Source organism: Papaver somniferum, chromosome 4, assembly GCF_003573695.1.
Source record: "Papaver somniferum cultivar HN1 chromosome 4, ASM357369v1, whole genome shotgun sequence".
Lineage (NCBI taxonomy): Eukaryota > Viridiplantae > Streptophyta > Magnoliopsida > Ranunculales > Papaveraceae > Papaver > Papaver somniferum.
Genome location: NC_039361.1, coordinates 160,826,263 through 160,839,422, shown reverse-complemented (window position 1 = coordinate 160,839,422; position 13,160 = coordinate 160,826,263). Strand labels below are relative to the sequence as shown.

Below are 13,160 nucleotides of genomic sequence, written 5' to 3'. Positions count from 1 at the left end.
TGTTTTCTTAAGTGGTGTTACGTAATTTTATTGGATTTCATCAACTAATACTGGTAGGAATTTTGTTTCGCTTATGTTGCAGTTGGTATATAATGTTCCTACTATTTAAATTATCTTTGGCCAAATTTGGAAGTTGAGACATCTTTTTCCCGCTGGGTTTTTCTTCACTCCTGCCTTAAATATTTTGCTTCTTGAAGGCGTTTGATTGTTGAATTAAAGATGGTTCATTTTTAGTCTTGGTTTAACCAATGTTCTCATTTTTAGTCCATCACTTCTTCGATATGGGTAGTCATGAAGGCTTGATCTCTTTTTCGCCTTCTTATATTCTTTCTAGCACTTGCATGTAAAAAGTATTTTTGAGCATAACTGGCCGCTTGAGTTGGAGTTCTCGACTTCAGTGCGAGTCTCGGTATGCTCCTCCTATTGCCTTTATTGAATGTTTCAAGTCCTGCAGAAAAACAACTGTATGAACCACATTATCTGATACTGCACCAAAATGTAAGGAATATTGAAGTCCCTCTTTCTCTTCCTGTTGCTGTTTGTGTCCTTGTTGTTCCACTTTGAGTTGTCAACAGTGAAAAAAGCTGTTCGGCAAAGTACCAAAGGTGTGGTCGGTGGACCTTAAACCAAGATTCAGCTAGAAGGTGTTGCCTCCTCAGATTATTACGTTCCTAGCTCTGCCATTGAGTAGGCGCAACACTTCTTTGGCTGTCGAGAAATTTACAATCGGAATTTGGGTCGTCACTTGAAAAACATGAGCACTGGGAAAGGTACTTGGTGAACAAAAAATATGATTTAGAAAAAGAAGCGAGCAGATGCACTTACTTCATCAGCAGTTTGACAAGCAAAGAGGTTCAAACAGCAGAAAAAGCAACTGCCACAAGGTACAATGGTACTAGTTGTAGTCTTGTTGCAGGACTCTAGTTGTAAACATGGCCACATCCGATATGAGTTGTTTTTGCGCCAAGGGCGATGAATTACTACTGCTAACATTATCTTTAGAATGTTTTAGGGCCTAGGATTTCTTACTTTATCAGTTGTGCTTCCTTCTCTTATGGGCCAGGATGAATATGTCAGTAATGAGTTGCATGATTCTCGAGCATGGATGGTGGACAATAAGGGGATTTTCTCGATCAAATCGGCTAGGAAACTTATTCGCAAAAACAAAAAGTATCCCGAGCTGCCTGGTGCCAATCTGCTTTGGAGGTCTTCAGTTCATCCTTCTCTTGCAGCTCAGAATTGGAAGTTGTTGCCAGATGATTGATGCGCTACTCTTGATAAGGTGCAGAGTCGTTTTCAAAGGCCACTGGCCAACAGATGTGCAGTCTGCAAGGGTGGCGTTGATTCTATGCTTGATATTCCTTGGGATTGCCTTGTAGCTATGCAGATTTAGAGGTGGATTGCTAGTATTCTAGTATCCAGACAGTTTTATTTTGTTGCATCTTACAGTGCTGCGAAAGGATCTGTGGCTTGTTGCTGTTTTGGCAGTTTGATGAGGGCTGTGGAGCTTGTGGGAACAAAGTTTTTTATGATAGTGCTACTGTCAAGTTTTACAAGCTGAAGGCAAAGGTTCATCAGCAGATTCATGTTTTCCCGCGGATGCAAGGTATGGTGTTTGTTTGCCCTGATGAGGTTAGAATTTTAAATTCTTCAGTGTGCCCATTCATGATAATTCAAGTGCCCCTTATCCATAAAAAAACTGGATATGACAAATTAACCCTTACATAGTTTAGTGTTGATAATCTAGTTTAGTGTTAATGATTAAGTTTCACTTCAATTAACTCTAAATCAAAACAAAATCAGAGTTTAGAGTTTTAAAAAAAAATCCATTTTTTTTTACATTTTCAGAGTTAATTACGGTTGGAATTTCGCTCGTAACCAACCATAAATCTTAGTTACGGTTCGTAAAAGATGAACTACCAACTGTAATTGGTTAAATTTGAAGAAAACCCAATCGTAAAATCAGTTATGGTTGATAACGAAATGCTAGATACCAACCGTAACTGAGTTACGGTTGGTAACCAAACGCTCGATACGAACCGTAACTGTTCATAAACTAAAATGGTTACCAACCGTAACTGAAGAAAATTTTCAGATATAAGAATATACGGTTGGTAGTTGAACTATTACCAATCGTAACAACATCAAAATCTCCAGTTACGGTTCGTAATAGAGTTAAAATCAATCGTAACTCACATAAATCCAGAAACTTCAATTTCAATTTTCATCTAAAACCCTAATTTTTGATAGAAATTAAACTTAAATCGAACAAAATAAACTAAACCCTAATTGGATTTTTCAAAACATACTTCATATAAGTCATTACACTACACTTGATTAATTTTCGAATCGTCGATTAGTCGAAGTCGATGAAATTTTGAGTTTTAATGGAGGTTACGGTTGATGGGAGGAGGAGAAGAGAAAAAGAAAGAAAAAAAAATCAATTTAGTTTTGATTTAGGTTAAAAAATGGAGAGGGTAATCTAGTCAATTTACATCCCCTTTAGGACATCCCCTAACCAACTAAAGGGATATTGCTATCACATTGCCACCCCTCTAACAGAACATGTCGTCCCTATAACAGGCTTGTTTTAGACTTAAGCAGGTTGTAAGTTTTGGCCTCTTTTCTTGCTTTACCCTGTAACTATCATGTAAAAACGGTTTTCTTTTAGTACAATTTTGACTTATAAAAAAATAAAATAAAATAATTGGTGCATGAAACCTCTTCTCTGCTCCTACTTTCCTGGTAATTGGTTCTGCAATACTTATTTGGTCGGTCTGCAAGAAACAACCAACGCGGTTCTTGAATAACCTCAATCGAGCTCATCTTGATTACTTCTACTGGTTTCTAGCTGCACTTAGCACGATAAACTCGATTGCTTCCTTGTATTTTTCAAAGTGCAATGTACCAATTGTTTTGTACCTGCACTTGTAAATTATAACATTTCCTGCATATTCCTCACGCTCGGAGACACACGATGTGTCCGAAAGTGTCCGCAAAATGTCTAATATAACTTTTACGGGATACATGAAGTGGCGTGTTCATCGTGTCGTAACCATGTCATATGTCCGACACGGTTACGTCATCTTTCAAAGCGTGTCCGTGCAACATAGACTTGAAGTAGAATCTCGTAACTAACGAAATGACTGCACAACTATCTAACTAGAAGTAGTCTCGAAACCTCTTTTATAAACAAGTGCCAAGTCCCTCTTTTTTTGAGGTCTAAATCACTACATGGCTTTAACAAAACAAGAGAGTAACATAAGTGCATGAAACAAGATCCCATAAAGACGTTTAGACCGGGAGGTCTACAAGATTACAGGTATAAAAAATTGCGAATACTGCGAGATTTTGTTGGAGGTAAATGTTCTTCAAATTGCAAAGCCAGACATCCATCTGCATTCTTTGGTTGTACAGTATAGTATCTCTTTCAAGCACCTAAAGCATTTCCATCCAGCATCGCACTGACCTGTCAGTCCCATATGAGATAAAGCCAGACTCAGTTCGTGAAAATTATGGTTCCAGGGCAGTACTCTCCAGTACCTAGCAGGTCCTGCATTACAGGGAAATATCATGACGTAAGCAAAGAGAACTCCAGCAAGGCACTAGAAGGCCTGGTATCAATTTGCACACAGGGAAATACTACGCTGCCAATATGGTTCAGTGACTTTGATCTTTAAATTTGTACACAACTATCGGCAAATACGAAAGCTAGCAAATAACGATTTGGAGAACAGAAGGTCTATTGTAACACAGTTTACGTTAACTTCACTACTTCACGGCAACAAAGCTCATATGATCTATTAATAAAGGCTTTGACCTACTTCAGGTTCGGACCCGTAATGTATATCCCAATTTAAAAATCTAAACTGATAACCCGAGTTACCATACAAGGATCACGAAATCTGAACCTAAGACGAATCTGGAATAACTCCTCAGGGAGTAAACTTGGACTAGAACAAGACACTAAATCAATTCCAACTAGTTATAAAATTAAGATGTTCTCTACTGAATGATTCCCTTAAGTTCCATTGCTAGAATAAACATAATCTTCCATAATTATTTGTCTCTGTTCTCTGGACAAGTTAAACAATCAACCGCAACTCTACAAGAACAAGCCACAAGTACCCCATTTGTACAGCAGAAACTCACTACACTCATTATCTTCGAACTGTCATCATTATCAATGTTTTCTCATTACATCTTATTTTTGTTTTCAGAAAAGTCAGATTTTCTATACTACATTTTGGGCAAAACTGACAAAAGAGTAAGGTGGAAGTATAAATAGAACAACTTAGTGAAGAACAGCTTTTGCATCACCAACTGAAACTGAGACCATTCAGTAAAAATGGAATTGAGAGAAATTTACATCCCTGCATCATTTAAAAGCCTTGAAATTGTTTGAGCTTATCAAAAGTCATTCAGGTGTGAGCAGACATTGTTTTCAGATGGTCCTTGGACATGCTATTTTTCTCTATTTTACTGAAGAAGACTAATTTACTTCTCCTCTCTAGAATAACAAGACTTGTTATCAAAAACCAAAAGAAAAGTTACAGCATTCCAGCCCACTGAAACACATGTTTGCACATAAACCTATATATAACTAACATGTACCAATCTACTCACATGGGTTAACAGAAAGGATCTACACACAAAGTAGGAAAAAAATAATTAAAACTCACTTTTTGTAGGGCGCACGCCTCAGGGCGTTAACTTCTTTTCTTTTATCCGATGCTCTCATCTTCTGGTACCTGTATATGAGACAAAACTTTTTATATTTGATCGTTTAGATAATTCAATGGATCAGTTCAATTGTAAAGAGTGACTAAAGCTCTTACAACACCTATCAGGTTAACAACACTTTGTTCATTTTACACTGGATAATCATGACCTCTTAACATATATTTTTGATTACTCGGTGTAGTATCGAATTCCACCCTGCTAGTTTATGAGCAATGAATTAAGAAATCAACCTATGATAAAGATTCGAGTTTGGTACCTGCACAATCTTCTATTTTTTTTCTTTTTTCTTTTTAGAAGGGAACCTGCACAATCTTCTTGATGATCAGACCGACCTCCTCTTAAATACAACCTTTTACTTTCATCCAGCTCTGCACCTTCTTCATCCAAAAGTTTTTCAAGTAAAACACCAATAAGATTATGAGCTCCCAAACTTCTCTCATCACAAGTTTCTTGAATTGTAAGGTATTTATTCACATGTTTCTGCTCCCGGCCAGCTTCATCGCTTGAATTTTGTCCCACATTTTCCAGTGTAAAAGCATTTTCACCACTAGTTGATTCAAGCAATACAGAACCATCTACTTCGCATTCCCCAACACTTTCATCACTGTGATTACCCCGTCCTTAAAGAAATTATCACACTCATCATAATTATCCACTTCGATACCCTTAAAGTATGCATTGTTGTAATCACCATCCATATTATGGTTACAAATTTTATCTAGCATAATTTGCTTATATTGAGCACTAAGATCTCCTACAATCTCTACCTCTTTCTCAACTTGCTCGTTTTTGTTGCATATAGCTCGTTTATGATGCATTTGTTTGATGATATTAACAACTTTTAATACTTCTGGGGTCTTAGCCAGCTCACTGTACTCAAACAAGTGATCAGTCGGCCATCTTTTTAAGGCATCTTGGAATTATTGCGGTTTCACTACAGAGTTGGATATCGGATCCAATATACTTCGCAACTCCTCTATAATGTTGTCAACCAAGACTTTGAGTTTGGTGTCACTGAGAATTCTAATACACTTTAGAAGATCCCCATGAATTACTGATTTGGACCCACAAAACTCAGGGAAAAGTATTTTTGGATTATCCTCCAATTTCATTCTAAGGCCCAAAACAGCAACAGACATTGCTTTAGCCAACCCTATGGGAAGTTCCTCTCCTGCCCTAACTTTACAAAGCTCTTCATTGAATGCATTTCTCACATGTGAAATTAAATAGGGTTTGTTTTTATATTTTCTTTCCAATTTATCACCGAACTTGGGTTCTTTCACTTCACCTTTAAGCCTCCTGAACATTGCAGACAATAATTGATTATTCATTTCTTCAAGGCCTTCCAGTATCTTCTTTGCAGCACTGTGATGAGATAGGTAAGCAGGGTCTACAACTTGCACATGATTACTTACGTGGAAGTTAGATGGATTCTTAAGAAGTTTAGGTAATTCTTTAATAAATCTTTTACGGTTTCTATGCTTAGGGTTCTGTAGTATCTTCTTCAAATATTCCAGAATAATCTTTCTCATCTTGGAACGAGTTTTCTCATATAAGACTAAGTCTCCAGCAACTATATTGGCAAACCGCAGCAGACCAGTGCAACTCATAGACTTTTAATAATAGACCTTAGATTCTTTTTAACATCTTGAAGTATATCGTTGCTGTCCAAAAGAAACAGAAAGCGATGAACCACATAACCATCTCTTTTAAAACTTGGTAATCTAAAACATTTTTCAACCGATGCCTTCATATTCTCGTATGAGACCTGATGGAAAAATAAATACAAAACTATTAGAACAAAGAAGAGGAAAAGAGTCTAATTAAGTCCAAAAACTATCGGAACAAAGAAGAGGAGAAGAGTTTAATTCAAATTAATAAGAATAAGGTTGGAAGTGGATAAAAGTGATCACTTACATCATCTTCCCTCAGAAGTGATTCTGGCAGATATCTAAGTCATCAACAAAGTAAAGTAAATATCCACATAATTAGTATCATATACATCACCAGGAAAACCAAATGTAACACTATCAATAAAAGTTATTTTCTACTACTCGAGATGAAATTTAGCATTCCTACACATTCTAAGCATTCAAAAATGGAAAAAAAAGTTTCCTCAAATGTGTATGGTTGCGTTTCCTACAACAGTAATAAAAATTCAGATGTATGTTTTACTAACAATGATAAAAAAAAATAGATCAACAATGGTAGAATAAATGAATGTATGCAACTCATATCAGCAACAGCATACACCAAAAGCATTGAGAAATTCCTACAAATGTAGTACAGCTCGAATATAACGAAGTGCATTTTGCACGATAAACAGTGCAAATGTCAATTGCAATCTTTACGAGTTTCAACGATACCAATTCAAACTAAAAATTAGACATACATGATTCGTGTATGCACCATATCTCAATGTCCCATACGTGAAGGATTCATGATAAGTAGTAGAACACTATCCTAACAAGCATCAAATACACGGACTTACATATCATCCAAAGGCGGAGCAGAAGTACTTCCATCCTGAAGTCCCAATAACGACCTGCAAAACACATATTTTAAAGACATCAGATTCGTAATTTCTAAATTATTAGGAAATGAGGTTAATAATAACAATAATTAATCCCAATTGAACTCCGAATTAGTTGCTATCTTGTGACCTGATTTTCGCCATACGTCGGTCCTCTTCGTTCTTAACAGATTCCCATCCATAAACGACTGCATCTTTAACATCTTCACGAGACTGGAAACACAATCAGAATATCTATGTAACCAAAATATAATACATGTGAACCCTAAAATGGATTAACACAAAACCCTAAATTCTTCTACCACTAGACAGAAAAAAAGATTAGAAAAATAAAGAAGCCTTAAACTTTCTCATGATAGCTGCTAAGTTTACTAGACTATCCATTAGATCATCATCATGACTATCATTACCAGTATCCATCAGATTATCATCACTATCATCACCACTATCCATCTGATCATCATCACTGTCATCACCACTGTCATCAGTAGAATATGGGCCATCGTCGTATTCTTCAGCCATCTTAGGTGGTTGGACTGATTTTTTCTTCGGTGGAAGGCGGCGAGGTAAACAAGACGAGAAGAGAGCGGCAACAAGAAAACAAGAAGAGATAACAGGATGTAAGACGGTAAGTAAGAGGACTAATAAAATAGCTAAGTAGGGTTTATGTTGTTAATTAAGATTAATTAGAGAAAACACCGTCCGTGCCCCACAACGGAACGGCACGACACGAGGCATGTACGCATCCAAGGTCAGTTACATGGAGTGGAGCTCCTCCAATGGTTCAACGCCGCCTAAAGAAGCACACATTTTTTTTAATGCAAAACACCATTTCAGATTAATTTACATAACTTAAAGCGACAGATTTTTGCTCTGTCCGGATAATTTTCATGAAGTCTTCCGGAACATTACAAGTGTAGTTAAAAGAGGTTTTGTCACTACCAGCAGTTTTAGCTATACTATGAGCTACATTATTGGCCGATCTTTTTACATGATTTACAACAAAACAGGGGGAATTTGACAGCAACAACTTGATGTCATCAATGATCCCTTGATTCATCCATTGTACTGAAGAAGTTGTCTGCCTGATCGAGTTGATTACATTCAAGTTGTCACTTTCCAAAATAACATTGTTGAGATTGCACTCTCTAGCCCACAAGATTGCTTCTTTCATGGCTAGACACTCTGCTTGTTCGCAATCTATTCCTCCATGGAAGTATCTTCCCCTGATGCCGTATCTTTGTCCTGTATAATCACGAATTATCAGACCAATAGCAAATTCATAAGTATCAAGATTAAACGATGCATCCATATTGAGTTTAAAATGGTCTGGGGTGGAGGAAACCAAGTTTGAACTGCTTGTTTCTTCTTGTTTGTTACTTCTGACACAGATTATTGCAACATGATGTTAATGGAGTGAACTTTGAAATAGACATTTTGATTTTTATTCTGGAAGACCTTAGAACATCTATTCTTCCAAATAAACCATGCAGTCACCATAAGAGTAGAAGTCCAATTATTGTAATCTTCCAGAGAGGAGTTGACATTATCCTGGAACCAACTTGTAATCTATTCCACCACATCAATGTTTTGACTAAAAACAACATACACATTGATGTTCATAGCTAACCACACAACTTTAGAGTGATCACACTGAAGTAACAAATGAGTTAAAGATTCATCTGCTTGAAAACATCTTGGACATAGAGTATCGATTGTTTGTTTATAGTTGTGTAACTTAAGGTTTGTTGGGACAATTCTCCTAAGACACTTCCAGATAAACAACTTCACTTTGTGGGGTACTCTAGACTTCCAAAATTTATTCCAGTTCACATTAGTGGTAGCAGGACAATTCTGATGAGAACCATTTTCAAGCTTAGTTAAGGCTTTATAGGTGGATTTGACCAAAAATGCACCTGATCTACTTGGTTACCAAATAAGTTTGTCTTGACCATCTTGAACAAGATACATCCTAAAAATCAGATGAGCTGTATCAGGATCAAAAAGATCATTGACTAATTGTACATTCCATCTTCTTGGATTTTTTAACATTAAGTCAGAGACAAACACAATGGTTGCTGGCTCTCTAAAGGTATCATTTGGTTTAGGGGGAGTGTCTAACCCTATTACCCATTTATCACCCCAGACAGATATACTTTTTCCATCTCTGACTTCCCATCTGCTAAACTGTCTTACATAATAAAGACCTAATTCTACACCACTCAGAGTTAGAGGGTGATTCCTGTAGCTGAAGAAAGGTTGTATATGGAGAATATTTGTCCTTCATAATTTGAGTACAGAGTGTATTATTTTCAGTACATAATCTCCAAGCGAGTTTTATCAGTAAGGCTTTATTAAACCTTTCAAGATTCTTGAAAGACAAACCACCCTCATCTAAAGGGTAATACAGGGAACTCCAGGAAATCATATTCAGACCATGATTAGATTTGTGACCCCACCAGAATTTTATTTGGGTCGAATCTAACTTGGATAGAATATTTTTAGGCAATTTGAAGTTACTCATGTAACGAGTAGGCATAGAGTTAAGGACAGCCTTAACTAATGTCGAACGTGCTGCTTGATTAAGAGTCTTGGAACACCATCCTTGAAAACGATGTTCATAAGCATCTTGTTTAGCCCCAAAATAATTCACTTTAGACTTACCTAACAGAATGGGCAAACCTAAGTACTTGTCCGAGGAGGAAAGATGTTTAACACCAAGATTATTCCTAATATTAGACTTAGTCTCTTCAGATATATCTCCAGTAAAAAAATCTGGTGACTTAGAAAAGTTGATCATTTGACCAGATATATTGCAGAAATTTTGTAAGCAAGATTTAACCTGATTGATGCTAGTGTGATCTGCCTGAAAAACAACAAACAATCATCCACAAAGAGGAGATGATTGATAAACAACGAGTTTTTTGCTACTTGAATACCATAGAGTAACTTATGCGACTCCGCCGGTGCTAAAGATCTAGAAAGGTACTCCATTGAGATGATGAATAAATAAGGGGAAAGAGGATCCCTTGACGAAGACCCCTAGAAGGTATATATGATTGATTGAGACTACTATTTAGCCGGATAGAAACAATGGTAGTTGAAATGCACTGATAAATCATAGTACGTCATTCCTCACAGAATCCCAGGGACAACAACATTCTATCTATGAAAGTCCGCTCAACTCTGTCAAACGCCTTCGACATATCTAATTTAAGAGCCACTAAACCGCTTTTCTTCTTGGATTTCTTCATAGTGTGAACTAATTCATGAGACATCACTATGTTGTCATTAATGTATCTTCTGGGAACGTAAGCAGCTTGAGTTGGAGAAATGATTTTCTCCATCAGTGGTTTCATTCTAGTAACTAGAAGCTTTGAAATGATTTTGTATGTTATGTTACAGAGACCAATTGGTCTGTAATCATAAGGAGTAGAGGTAATTTTTTTTTTTAGGGATAAGACAAGTAACTGTGTTACTTATATTATGCGGCATCTTTCTTGTTATGAAGAATTTTTGGACTAAATGAACCACATCACTTCCAACAGTACTCCATTGAGTTAAGAAGAAACCAGCCGGAAATCCATCCGGCCTTGGAGAATTCCAGCTAGGCATACTCTGTAGCACATTAAAATTTTCTTCTTCTGAAGGAATGGAGACTAAAAAAGCATTTTCCCCAGGAGAGACTATTTCAGAGATAATATCAAAAGAGTTATCATCATATTTTGGGTTTGAAGATTGGGCAATACTAGAAAAGTGTTTGGTAAGAAGAAGCTCCATATCTTTCTGAGAATGATGCAATTAACCTTGATCATCTCTCAAGGCAGATATGTGGTTTCTAGACCTTCTTCTATTAGCAAAAAAGTGAAAAAAAGCAGTGTTGTTATCCGAGTCTTTAAACCAATTAAATCTTGACTTTTGATGCCAAAAATCCACTTCCATTTTCTTCCAATATTACAACCTTTGAATAGTTATGTGTATCTTATAAGAGATAGCATCACTATACGGTTGATTCTGGAGAAAAGACAACTGATCCTTGAAGTATTTAACATGAAACCCTATCTTACCAAAATAATTCCTATTCCACCTGGAAAGCTTATTTATAGCACTGCATAATTTTTGATGAAGATTCATATTCTTATTAGAAGAATCCCACGAATTAGCAATAACATCAGCACAATTAGGGTCTCTAAGCCAGCATCTATAAAACTTCCACACGTTTCTTGGTTTGACATAGTCAGCTTCAGTAATGAGAAAAATGGGTCTGTGATATGACCCAAGAAAGGAAAATGTAGAAGTTTAGAGTCAGGATAATCTCTAATCCAGTTAGAGTTATGAAAATCCATATCAATATGATCTCTTTTAAAACCTTTTCCATTGACTCTATTAGTCCAAGTATGAGAGGAGCCAATGTATCCTAAATCCATCAGACCAACGTCATTTAAAAGATTACCCACCCAATTATCAAATGAGTTAACACTACTTGAAGAATTTTTGTCTGAAACATGAATATTGAGATCGCCTAAAAGAATCCATGGTTGGAAGACATTTTCACTAATTTCTCTAATAAACTCCCACTGATGTTGCTTCAACCCATTATGAGTATAACCATACACGCATGAAAGCAACCATTCATGCTTAGAAGGATTGTCAGTAATTAACAAGTGAACCATGTTATCATTAGAGAAAACTATGTCACACGGGAACCCATTTTTCCACAATAAAACTATTCCACCAGACAACCTAATAGAGCTAATAAAATGAGAGTTAGGATAACTAAATCTCTGCATCAATGATCTGGCTTTATCTATTCCAACCTTAGTTTCAACCAAGAAGATTAAGTCAGGATTATGGGTTTTAATAATATCATCCAAGTGGTCTTTAGTATCTTTACCACCTACTCCTTGGACATTCCATGACAGGATTTTCATATTAGCAAGTTCAGATGAAAGCAAGTGACAATCTTCAAATAAGACTAAACAACTGGAAGGGTAGAACACATATGATAAACTGTATGCAATAGGAAAATAAGAGTGAAAATATAGCAGGAAATAGGTGATTACCTGGCCATTAGTGCTTGAAGAAGTTGCTTTGAGTCGTTTGTGAAGGTTTTACTCTGAAACAGTCCCATGGAATAAAGTGAATGAGTTAGGCGAGAGAGAATTGACATCCAAGCTAACATGTGTATTTGCTGAGTACTCTACATTTAACTCAGTGGAGTTACGGTCTTCCAAGTTTTCCTCAAAATGAGCTATGAGTGCTTGAAGGGACTGAGAATAAACTTTAAAAGCATTTGGACTAGCTGGATCAATATTGTCTTCATTGTAATCATCAAAGGAAAAGTCCAGTTCTCCTAATGCAATATAAGATTTTAAAATCTCCATATGTGAACCAAGCCCAAAACTCTGGCCCATAAATGATTCACAATTTTGCATTTGGTTCTCCACATGCACATCACACACTTTTTCTAAAGATTCATTAACTACCTTCTTTGGATTATTAGATGGGGACTCTTCAATTCTGATCCTCTTACAATAATTATATTCACCTTTATCTTTCTCACTAGGACAAGCAAAATTAACATGCATCTTACCTCGAGCATAACGATTCACTGCATTCACTGGAGAAGAATATGACAAAGGAATGTTTGTTATTGTGTTGTCTGCAGATTGCTCTTGTAAAGTGACCTTCTCTTTTGAAACTTCCACCAAATATTGTGCAGGTTGAGCAGCTGAAGACTCAGCATGCATGCATGTAGGATTGTTAACCATCTCTGGCACATTAGGCTGCTGCTGACTAGAAAGTTGAGTTATATCGGCAAGAGTTTGATCTTGTGGGTTATCTACCAGTTGATCGTCTGTATCCTATTGAATTTGAACTGTTG

The 13,160-nt window shown here is 36.5% G+C and overlaps 1 pseudogene; it reads right to left on the bottom strand.

Moving 5' to 3' along the window:
• Positions 1 to 3,169: 3,169 nt before the first annotated feature.
• LOC113271760 lies at positions 3,170 to 7,680 on the bottom strand (annotated as a pseudogene).
• Positions 7,681 to 13,160: the final 5,480 nt, after the last annotated feature.